This window comes from Mauremys reevesii, linkage group 9 (genome assembly GCF_016161935.1).
Source record: "Mauremys reevesii isolate NIE-2019 linkage group 9, ASM1616193v1, whole genome shotgun sequence".
Lineage (NCBI taxonomy): Eukaryota > Metazoa > Chordata > Testudines > Geoemydidae > Mauremys > Mauremys reevesii.
Window position 1 is genome coordinate 64950002 of NC_052631.1, and position 12023 is coordinate 64962024.

Consider the following 12023-nt stretch of genomic DNA (forward strand, 5'->3'; position numbering starts at 1 on the left):
TACATTCCAACCTTGGTTCTGCCACTGGGCTGCTGTGTGACCTTTGCTTTCCATGCCTCTATTTCTCCTCTCATCATTTGTCTGTCTGGTCTATGTAGACTGTAAGCTCTCCAGGGCAGGCGCTGTCTCTCACTGGGTGTTTGTACAGTGCCCAGAACAATGGGTCCCTGAGCTCAGTTGGTACTGCTGTAATACAAATAGTAACTTACAGGGCCTGGCTCTGGCAGGCATGGGGAAAGCTTTCACAGCAGCCCCAGAATCCAAGGCTCAGGTGGCACACCAACAGAGCACAAAAAGTCCCTCACACGTGATCAATCCTTTCCTCAAGATCCTGTAACGAACTTCAGAAGTAAGCGCCCCCTTCTCCAGCAGTCCTGTGTGCTATGTCCCAGCCACTCTGGAACCAACTCTGAAGTGGCCAAGCCAAGCTGTGTTTGAGCTATGAAGCAACAAAAGAAAATTAGCATAAGGATTTTCAAAATGCATCATCAGGCCTTCATCCAACTTTAACACACATGGAAAATTGCAACAATCTCTGCTGGCTTCAGACGACCTAGGAAAGGTGAGCTGGAAAGAGCTGGTTTACTTTTAAACTAGGATTAAGGACAGGAAAAGGGGAAAAAAATTGGTCAGATCATGTAAACTGAGTCACAGTCTTCACTACACGCAATTGCAATATATGATAGGGAAACATATCAATTAGGCTGGTTCTCCCAGTGCAGCCCAGCTCAGCAACATGGTGTATGCACTGTGGTATTTGACAGCCAAGGGCCCACACTCTACAGCCTGAAAGAACGCCTGCGGATATTGCTACAGCTGAGTATTTTTCCAGACCATCGAGGTATCACGATTTGCATCACTGCTGTGCATGTCTCAAGCCGAAAGGATTTGTGAGCAGAATCGTTTCCGGTTTGAACCAAAGCCAGTCAATAATCAGGCACGTGAACAAGTGTGAGGTGCTGGCAGAGCCGGCTCTAGGGTTTTTGCCGCCTCAAGCAAAAAAATTTTGGGCACCCTTCCCCCCCCCTTTTTTTTTTTGGCTTTTACATGTTTGCACTTTGCAATGTTGCTGTTCTGTTTTGTTTTACTGGGTGTGGGACTGATGCAGCATTGGGCAACGACTGCATCTGAATCTGCTTGAGCCAGGTGTATCTGCCTGAATTTCTTATTGAGACAGAGGAGCTGAAAAGCCCCTGGGGCCACTAGAGCACCTGAGTAACTTGTGCCGCCTGTAATATGTGCGGAGGGGAAATACAGACTAGAGAGTGACATTTCAAGAGGCTTAAATCACCGCTTGCTTTGCTGCCCCGGTGTCACGTCTGGGTCTCATGAAAGAAGGCTATGGGGCTGTGCAGCCGCGATCGGAGACAGCCCTTGGCTTTCCTGGGAACATTCCATATTTCAGTCTTAATAGGAGCTGGGCTGCTGCTTCTGAGTGCTTTCTGCTACTTTCGCTAATTTAAAATGAGCCTGACGTTCCCCAAATCATTAACTGAAATGGGTAAGGAGCGTGCTGGAGAACTGCCTGCTGTCTGACGGGTGCTAATTCCGACACTGCCACTTGATCAAAGGGTTGGGTAATTATCTTTAAAAAGTTGTGTCTGAATTAAAGGATTTCTCCCGGCTCAGATTCGTTTCCAAGGGGGCCGGGGAGGGAGAGAAGAAGGGGGAAAGCCAGGCTAACCTTTAAAGGGGTATGTCATGGCACTCTCTCCTGGTGCGTCTCCCTGAGCCCCACCAGTGGTACTGCAGTGCAGGGTTACCTGGCTGGCGGCACTGACGGTGTTATTGGCTGCTCGGGGCTTCCTTCCCGGTCCTGGCAAGTTCTCAGCGGCTTTCTCGTTGTTCCTCGGGGGACTCGGGCTTTAGGAACATGAAGTAGCTCTTGGCAAACTCCGGTGTCAGGCAGACTTTGTCACAGCAGCCCGGAGGGCCACTGCCCCCCACATCCAGGCAGCTGGTGGGCACTTTGCTGCCTGAGGAGAGCTGGGGCTTGATGCTGGAATTTTTGAAGACGTCAGCCAGAATGCCGCCCCTGGAAACGTGCCACCCCAAGCACATGCTTGCTTTGCTGGTGCCTAGAGCCAGTCCTGGGTGCTGGGGATGGAGACGCTGCACCCTGACAGGTGGCTGGAAGCTCATTCAGCACAATAATATTGAAAACGTGGCACTGTTTGAAGTTCCCTGTTCTCCACGCTGCCTTTGTTTTCTCAATGTTAATGTGAATTTCACGCTAGTGGATTGTGCCTGACTGACGGGTTCTTTTAATATGCCGCCCAAAGAGTAGACCATCTTCCCCCTCTCCCTCTGCTAACTCAGCTCAGCTGTGCAGTTCAGGGCCCACTCTCTCGGGACCAGAGGCCCGTTTTGTCTCCATGTCCACGCAGCTGTCTGTGCTGGGCTGTTCCCAGCATGCCCTGTATTTTGATGGGCAAGTTGTCTATCATCAGCCCTCAGAGCGTTCTTGGCAGGGCTGGCCATGCTGCACTACACACCAAGGATGAATCACTCTGAAGAAAGGCCAAGGCAAGCAGGACAGTGAGTGCAATGGACTCGATGAAACAGAAAGAACAAGGCACTGAGGGCACCAGAGTTAGTGGCCAAGGCAGGAGCAACCCCTCCCCCCAGGCTTTAGCAACCAGCGCAACCAGGTGCTATCGCTGCAGCAGCACTCTCACTGTACTTCCTTCCAAGGACAGGGATCACTTCCATTCCCAGAGCCCTTCAGCCACCCCCACACTGGAAAGAGTGGGACCAGGAGAGCCAGAGCCCAGCCTTCTCTGCTAAGCGGTGGCCCTGCTTTGATGACTCATATAAATATATCCGCACCAGAAAAGCTAGTTTTGATTGCCTTGTTGCCTGACTGGTGTCTCAGATCAAGCAAGGGGCAATAAAATATTAACATGCTCTTATCTCCAAATGCGATACAGGCACCATAAAGAGATCTGGGTAGAAACCAGCAGCCACACCTGGATCTGGGGGCTGCAGAATTCAGCATTAGTGCTGCTGCAAAGAGCGTTTTACTGGCTTCCACCATGTCACCTCTCTCTTTGCATTCCTCCACTGGCTTCCCCTTCCCCACTGCACCCAAAAACCTGCTTTCACTTTGAAGGCCCTTCATGGCCTATCCTCACCCTACCCATCATATTTCTTTCTGTATCAAGACGTCAACCCCTCCATCTTCTCTTCGCAGTCTTGATTACCCATGATTATAAATTTTCAACAGGCAGATTCATGCTCTCTGCCATGCATGGGAGAAGCACCCCCAAATATCTGCAAAGCCACCCCCTGTCCTCCTCTGAACTCTCCTTCGGCATGATGCCTTCAAAACACCCGACAATGGTTAGGCAGGTGGTGTGCTGGGACTGCTGCTTTGCAGGCTGACCAGTGTCGTCTCCTCGCTTCCTGGTGCTTCCCTGCCTGCCTGCCTGCGCTTGTTGTCTATAGTTTTACACACAGATTATAAGCTCTTTGGGGCAGGGACAGTCTATCATATGTTTGTGCAGTGCCTACCACAGTGAGAACCAGGCTTCTATCACAACTCAAACTCTAGTCATTACCCCTGCCCTGTGAAGGAACATTCCACTTTCTAACCTGCCAGAGTCACCTCTGACTCACATTGGGAAGGGGTCAGAGGCCCACTGAGAGAAATTTGGGGCCTGGTACATCGTGTTCACTGGGGCCCAATCCCCTCCCATTTCAGTCCAGTTACAGATGTTTTGGGGGCTCCCCTGAACTTGAGGCCCTGGTACAATTGCCCCCTCTTCTCCCCCTCTCATCAGCCCAACGTCAGTAACTCTCTTGCCCGGAACCTCCCATCCACACTAGGAAGAGCTACCTTGGCACTCACTCCACAGCTGGAGAAGGTGCAGTGCCCATGCCTCTCAGCCAAGCCAAAGCAAATCCTTTCCCCTAGCAACCTGGGGCAAACACCTCGCGTCTGGACAAGTGAGGTTGAATTCCTAAGGGTCTGTCTATATGGGGAAGTTAGGGCTAAATAGCTAGAGTGCAATTTAAACCACACTAGCTATTTCACATTAACTTTCCCTATGGACACTCGTTTTCCACACTTCCAAAGCAGATTAACCTCATCTGCACAAAGGCGGCCAGTGTGGAATGGGGAGCTAGTGTGGCGGAGCTCTATTGAGCTTTTTACCCCATGTAGACAAGCCCTTAGTGCCAACAGACATCTGAGAATCCTGCCTGCTTGTGTGGACTGACTAGTGCATACAATAAGAGACGTAGAATAAAACCAGCCTCTTGCTGCAGTTTTCCTGTATTTCTGAAATATTTATCTTGAAGTAACCCTCAGAGGAACTGCTTGGGCATGAAGCCCCAAGGTGCTAGATGCCGTCCACACACATGGTCAGAGACAGCCCCTGACACAAGGCACTCGCAACTCAAGGTGATAGCGTGGGGGTGAAAAGTGCTCGTGGATGAAGAGCAGAAGCTAAAAATAATGACGACAAGTTTTCTCCTGAGATGAGCAAACTGCAGATCCAGGTTGTCCCTGATCTAGCCACCTTTACATTTCCCCCCAGCTTGCTTGCTCTCCCCCAGTCATGATTCTCAGCAGCCTCTCCTAACCCTACTGGGGAGCTCCAGGACCCCATCGAGGAATAAGGATTGGCTTTCTAGAACAGCCTAGAATTAAAAGGTTAACAAAGTAAAGATGCCAGGAAGATAGGAAGTTAAAGCCCAGACAAGTCTGTCACCTGCAACAGCCAAGTCCTAGCCCAGAGGGCTGTGAGCCATTTGGCATCCATCCACTCTGCTAGCAACCTCAGGGGCGGGAGCCATGCTTTCTGCCCCTGGTCTCTGCATGGGGTCTGTGCCAAGTTGCGTGACCATTCACAGATCCCAGTAGACTGAGGACTTTCTGTGCTTGCTGCTGCTCTCCCCCCTCCAGCACGTTTTGGAGGAAGAGGCAGTGGCCAATGGTGGGAGACCAGGGGATAACCAGAAGCCACCCTTTCTTATACGAGCTACATATTGAGACACCCATTAAATCGCTGCAGAAAATAAAATGGGATGGGCTGCAGCACTACATAAAATAACCCCAGCAAGGGGGGTGGGTGACATTACCTACGCTGCCCCCTCGCACACAGAACCCAGCCTTCCCCCAGGGTGCACCCTGAGTCACCACATTCCTGTTTTCGACCAGTGCTCATTTATCGGGATCAGAGAAGGGAGATCCCTTGGAAGTGCAGGGAGCATTTAGAACAGGAGTTCTCCAACTTTGGTACTGGTGACCCCCTTCACATAGCAAGCCTCTTAGTGTGACCCTCCTCCCCCTTTATCAATTAAAAACACTTTTTAATGTATTTAATACCATTATAAATGCTGGAGGCAAAGCAGGGCTTTGGGTGGAGTCTGACAGCTCGCCCACTCCCCATCACTGTAATAGCCTCACAACCCCCTGAGGGGTTCCGACCCCCAGTTTGAGAACCCCTGGTTTATAAGAACCTGTCATTGCTGGGGGAGGGGGCGGAAATCCCAGCGGGGTGCTTCTCTCCTGGGTGGGGTGCTGGTCTGAGGGGCGGCTCCTCTCATGAACTGTAAAATTATTAACCAAGACTCAGGCTTTCTAAGCCATTACTGCCATGTTCTCTGGGCCAAAAAACCTGATGGAAATATCATGGGAGCAGCAGTGAAGGCTGCTTAATGATTGGCCAACAATTTACATTAACCCTTCGCTCCCCCAGCCTCTTTCCCTTTTCCATCCTTCCCACACTGCCCCAGAAAATCCTGAGGATCATCTGCTGTTCCAATTCCAGTGCCTATATTATATTGAAATGACAAGGTAAGATGGGGAGATGTGGACTGCTCTGGAGTGCAGGAGGTGCCCCAGGTCAGGGTACAATGAGAAACTACTGTGTCTTTAGAAAACAGCTTCCGTGCCTCTCTGAACACTGCCTAGGAAAAAATCTAAAGGGCACTAGAGTCATGTATTAAGAACCAGGAATGCTACAAAAGGGAATGAAAGGCACCCAAGTTCCTTCAGCACTTCTCTCTGCCAAGCTAGGAATCTTGTGCCAAGTGCATGTAAGAAAATAAGGAGACCAATACTGAAGAGCAGCAATGGTGAAGGGGGAGGAGAGGAGTTGGGATTCACAGAGCACTGAATGCCATCGGAAGGGATTGTTCCCATCACACCATCTTCACTTCAGCAGAAGTGAGAGCAAGCGCCTGGATTCAAAACGGGGACGGTTTTAATTTAAACTAAAACTGGATACAGCAGTAGGAAGTGGTAAGAGAACCTTTGACAGGACAGCTTCACACCAGCAACCACACGCTATTTGAAGGCAGCACTGTACAGAACACAGCAGTTTAAGAGTATGACATTTCAAGAAGGCAAGCTAGGGGGAATTATGAAATTTAGTGAGTAAGGGACAAAGGGTGGAAGGGTGAAAATCCACCTGCATACAAGGTAATGCTGGGAATCCTAAGAGACACCATATCAAGGCACAGAGAACAATTCCTCTGCCAAAGCAAGCAAACAAGGGAGGAAGAAATGGCCAGTCCACCTTCATAAAAGAGACTGTTCAAGGCAGTTTAGAAAAGCTGCATGGGAAACAGAAGAGGTAAGATAAACAGGAGAAAAAGGGCATAAAAATCACAACTACATAGTAGAGTTAAGGGAAATAAGGACTTTCACAAATTTACCGTGTGAGGCTGGGACACTGTTGAACACTAACAAACAAATAGCTGGAATCAGTCGAGCTCACCTGTGTTAGTGTTGTTCAAATAGGTATTAGAATGATAAGAATGTGTTTAGACTTTATTGAATGTTTGTAAGCTGCTGCAAGCATTCATCTCACTTAAAACATCTGTATCCCATGGGGTAAGGAAATATTTGAGCATTCACATGATAAGCCTCTGTAACAGTGTAAATCATCAGACAGGAGAGTGTGAAGTGCTGGTCTCAGAAATAAGGTGTTATGTCCTACACAACACAGAAAACCCTTCAACACAGATGGAATAGAATGGAAGAGGACAAAAGACTTTGTTGTTTACTCTCCCCCTGCCCATGAAGATGAGTCTTGTAAATGGATTCCTCCCATCAGCTGAGTGTGCAGCTCAAAGCAGAAGGGGGAAGGAAAAAAAACCCTAACAAGAAGGAACTGGATCTCTATGCTGCTTGGACTCTCAGGGCCAGGTTTCTAGATATAAGCAAGGGATCCCCAAGCTGCTTAGCCTGGGTAAGCCCTAAAGGACATATAGAGCTTGCTTATTATAGAAGCTTCTATTACATGTTGAAACTTAAGATTGTAACTCATTTGTGTATGTATGTTTACCTGCTTTAATTTTGTAAATAGCTCTCATTTCCTTTTCCTATTACTAAATCTGTACATAGTTTATTATAGAATTGGCAACAACCATTGTCTTTGGCAAGAAATTTAAGATGCAATTGACCTGGGGTAAGTGACTGGTCCTCTGGGACTGGAAGTAACCTGGATATTGCTGTGATTTGTGGTGTAAGGGACCATCTATCACAGAGGCAGACTCCCTGGGATGGCAAGACAGACTGGAATACCCAGGGGGAGTCTGTGACTCCATGTTAAGGCTGTTAAGGCCCCTGAGGAGTTTACACTTGATAACTGGTTGGTGATATTTAAGTATAGAACTCTCAACCAATTTGGGGTTTGTGCCACGGTTCTTAACAGTCGGCCCTGAGATTGGTACTCACACTCTTGAGCCATTCAGGACATCTTGACAGAGGCATATGAGAAAGTAGATTCATTAATGGATTAACTTGATGTCTCAAGCACATCAGACACTTCCCTTTTACAAATATTTTTAACAATAAAAAAAGTTGGACAATTATGAAAACACTTAAAAGCAGCTATTGATTCAGAACAGATTTGGGAATGCCTGAAAAACAGTAACACACTGTATGCAAATCAGAAGGGCTGGAGGACTTGACCTCCAGACCATTGTGGGAAGTTGACTATCAAATGACGGATGCTTTTTTCTGATAATTAAGTTTACTCTAGAAAAGGTTGGCTGGTGTAGCTCTTAGCATAGAAGCAGCTTATAATGACAAATGTGCTTTTGCCAGTATAACTTATACCTGTTGCACATGAGAAATAAGCTATATCAGCAAAAAGACTTTTATGCCAGTATTACTGCATCCCGACTAGGGCTTCTGCTGGTATAAGTGTTGTATACACACACTTGACATTGCTATTCCGGCAAAAGTTTCTAGTGTAGATCTGGCCTCAGAGAATTGGGAAGGAACTGGAGGATTGGAGAAACATGCAGTTTCACCTTCACAACAAGTCTCACTTCAACCTCAAGTAAAATAATGGAGCAGTAAAAGAAAAATCTACATAGCTTCATACCTAAAAGATAAACAAACCCAGGAAGCAGAAGAATTTCTGGTTCTGAACCTGCAGCATGCAGCACTCCTGAGGAAGCTCATTTTTAAATTTTTTTCTTGAGAGACTTTTGATGGATTCTTCAGAACCAGTTAGACTGGACTAAAGCTTTAGGGGCTGGAGATTGCTACCAGGCACTCTAATTTCCCACTAAGCCTCCCTCCCACCCAAGTCAAGGAATCCTCAGAGCTTCTAGCAGTACAGAGGACTGATCCAGTGGGGGGTTCTTAATATGATTGGGTACTTTGCTGTATCATTGCTGAAGAGGAGAGAGAGCAAACAGTCTCTGCTGGAGAAGCTTCATTAAACCAGCTCCCTTCTCTGGGGAGCAAGGATGAAAGCGAAGGGACTGTTTCTGGTGGATAGTAGGATAGCAGGAGAGCTGCGGGACAGCAGTGGCAGCTTTTCTCTCGGTCCAAGTCATACCTTTCAGCTTGTGAGCTAAGTTTTCAAGTAACTTAACCCCAGAACCCGGAACTGGGATAAACACCGAGCTCCTTGCTAAATGTGCCTGGAATCTTGACGGAATTGTCATTGCTTATACAAAGAGTTCCAGGACTCCAGGTATATTTCACAGGGACTCCAGTAATTTTCAGTTGGGATGGGGAAACTGTCATTAGCTGACCCAAGTTCGTAAGCTTTCCTGTTTTGGGAGGGTGATACATAAGGATCCCAGGTTTAGGGGAACTGGATTAATTACCGTAGTTCAGCCTCATAGAAGCCAGAGGATTTTGTGGATGGATGAAGAGATAAAACAGGTAAAGCCTTAAACTTTATTGGACCCATGTTTTCTCAAATGTGTCTCCAATATATTAATGCCCTTTAAGTCATTTTTCTGCAACTTTACTTAATCTCTTTACTGTAAAGATATTTCTGCTCTTAGCCTTTGGATTTTCCACTTTTTCTGGGTGCCTTAAGTTCATTGCGATGATGCAGAGTAGATACTGAATATGAAAGAGGTCAGGGGCTGGGGAGCAGAGATTAGATTCTGATAAGCCCTACCCTGCCCATTAACGATAGGTTTCCTGGTTGGCATGCTTCCCCTGCCCTCTATGAACTCACAAATTCATAGCTGGAGACCACGCCAGTCCACTTTTGTTAGTTTTGCTCAAAATAGGTATTAGACTTATAAGAATGTATTTAGTGTTTAGACTCTACAGAATGTTTGTAATGTCTGTATTCCATACTATAAGGAAATATGTAAGTTGTTTATGAAGTTATAAAGCAAATTTGCTCTAAACCTGTGAATTCAGATGAGAAGAGTGTTTCCTCCCACCCATCCAGAAAAACTATCAAAATCAGATGGGCCATCAAGGAACATTGCAATACAAAGCACTGGTGAATGGGCCCCATCACACCCTGGAAATGCTACACGCAAGGAAGCTCATCCTCTGGTCTTAGAGGCTGAATGAATGAAATAAAAACAAAGACAGGAAAATTTGTCATCTCTTTGCTATTTGAACTCTCACAGGACCAGAGACACTAAACTGAAGCCAGAGATACCCAGGAGTTACCCCAAGGCCCGCCCTGAAAGACATTTTGAATTGACAGATCTCTACAACCCTGTCACTCTTAGGACGTAGATCAGGGGTTCTCAAACTGGGGATCGGGACCCCTCAGGGGGTCACGAGGTTATTACATGAGGGGTTGCAAGCTGTCACCCTCCACCTCAAACCAAGCTTTGCTTCCAGCATTTATAATAGTGTTAAATATATATAAAAAAGTGTTTTAATATATAAGGGGGGGTCATACTCAGAGACTTGCTGTGTGAAAGGGGTCACCAGTATAAAAGTTTGAGAGCCACTGACTTAGATAAAAACTCATTTGTGTGTAGATGTTTGCTTGCTTTAACCTGTAAATAACTAATTTTTTCCTAGTTAATAAACCTTTAGATAGTTTTTTACAGGATTGGCTATAGGCATTGTTGTCTTTGGAGTAAGATCTAGGGCTGGGGTAAGTGACTAGTCTCTTGGGACTGGAAGGAACCTGAATATTTTGTGATTTTTGGTTTAAGTGACCATTTATCACTAAGTCCAGCTTGCCTGGGTGACAAGATAGCCTGGAGAGTCTAAGGGGACTCTCTGTGACTCCATGATAAGACTGCTACAGTGAGCCTGGAGTTCACATTTGTTACTGGCTGGATGAAATCTAATTATAGAACATACCACCAGTTTTGGGTATCTGCCTTGAAGTAGGCATTCCTGGTTGTGAGCCACTCCAGACAGCCTGGATCTGGATCACTGCAAATGTAAAAATAATTTCCCTCTTCCTTCTAAGATCCATGCAGGGAGGCCTCTCTTGCCTTGTTGGGGAAAGAACCTACAAACTCTGAATGAGTCATAGATAAACAAGTTGGAGAAGGAAAACAGTGCCAAATCTTCCATCCAATGGTAGGATCTGGGGATCTTATGGTGAGCATAGTTACACATTTCTCAGACAGATCCCCAGAGGGCTAGAAAGCTAACATCCCAGGCTTACAAATTGACAGTTACCTTGATTTTAATAGAAGCAGCAAAGAATCCTGTGGCACCTTATAGACTAACAGATGTTTTGCAGCATGAGCTTTCGTGGGTGAATACGATGCAAGCAGTGCATCCGAAGAAGTGGGTATTCACCCACGAAAGCTCATGCTGCAAAACATCTGTTAGTCTATAAGGTGCCACAGGATTCTTTGCTGCTTCTACAGAACCAGACTAACACGGCTACCCCTCTGATACTTGATTTTAATAATGTCCCATTGCCTAAAAATGACACAACCCATCTGCAGCATATTCTCCCTACCACCTCTTAAGCAGCCAGTACAACACATTCACCCCATCAGGTCTTTCTAGTTTATGGATCATAAACAATACAGTCTGCAATTGAAAGTAGATTAACAAGTCTTGTTGACATGTGAGCCAAAAAGTTAATCCAGGAAATCCTCACAACTATATTAGCTGTCCAGTGCAAATATGAATAAAAATGTAGTCAAGTGAACTGCTATGACCAAACACACACAGGGGGCAGCAAGTATGAAGGTGCCATTGTTATAAAACCTCTTCAGAGGAGAGTCACACTTTAGACATGGAGGTTGAGTCCACCTCTTCCAACAGATATCCCTGTAACTGCACAAGGAACATAGGATTTGATCCTGCACTCATTGAAATCAATGGTAAAAGTTCCATTGACTTTAACAGTGCAGGATCAGGGCCATAGGTAGTGACCCTTTCTCAAACAAAGCCAGGGGAGCCTCCATGCCCACAGTAAGCAAATACCCATAGTGCAGAAACTAGTCATCTAACAGGTGCTATGTTTAATTGGCAAGAGAACAGAGTTATTCTGGGGTTTTATTTATATTCTGAAGCAAGATCATCTCTGACTGACACAACATGGTTTAACCTTCAGACAGAGGGTCCCAGGGCTAATACTTTGGGATTAAGTTACACCCATGCATTGAGAAAATCTGTAGCTTTAAAACTACTGGACACAGTTGAAAAGGATCTGGGCAGATGATGCAGTTTATTCCCAATTCATCTGGGGTAAAATTAGGCTCTGTTTAAGATACAAACCTACACTCCTGGTTTGATTATTTGCCCTCCCATCCAGGTTTCCTGTTAAGTGGTTAAGAGAATACAAGAAGTTATTTGGACACGTCACACTTTG

The 12023-nt window shown here is 46.3% G+C and overlaps 1 long non-coding RNA gene across 1 annotated transcript; it reads right to left on the reverse strand.

Annotated features, from left to right (window-relative positions):
* Window positions 1-384: 384 nt before the first annotated feature.
* On the reverse strand, window positions 385-2477 carry LOC120372334. Its single transcript, XR_005584904.1, has 2 exons — window positions 1764-2477; window positions 385-439 (listed from the first exon to the last, which is right to left on the reverse strand). It is a non-coding gene; the product is annotated as an uncharacterized LOC120372334 (long non-coding RNA).
* Between the last annotated feature and the right edge of the window lie 9546 nt (window positions 2478-12023).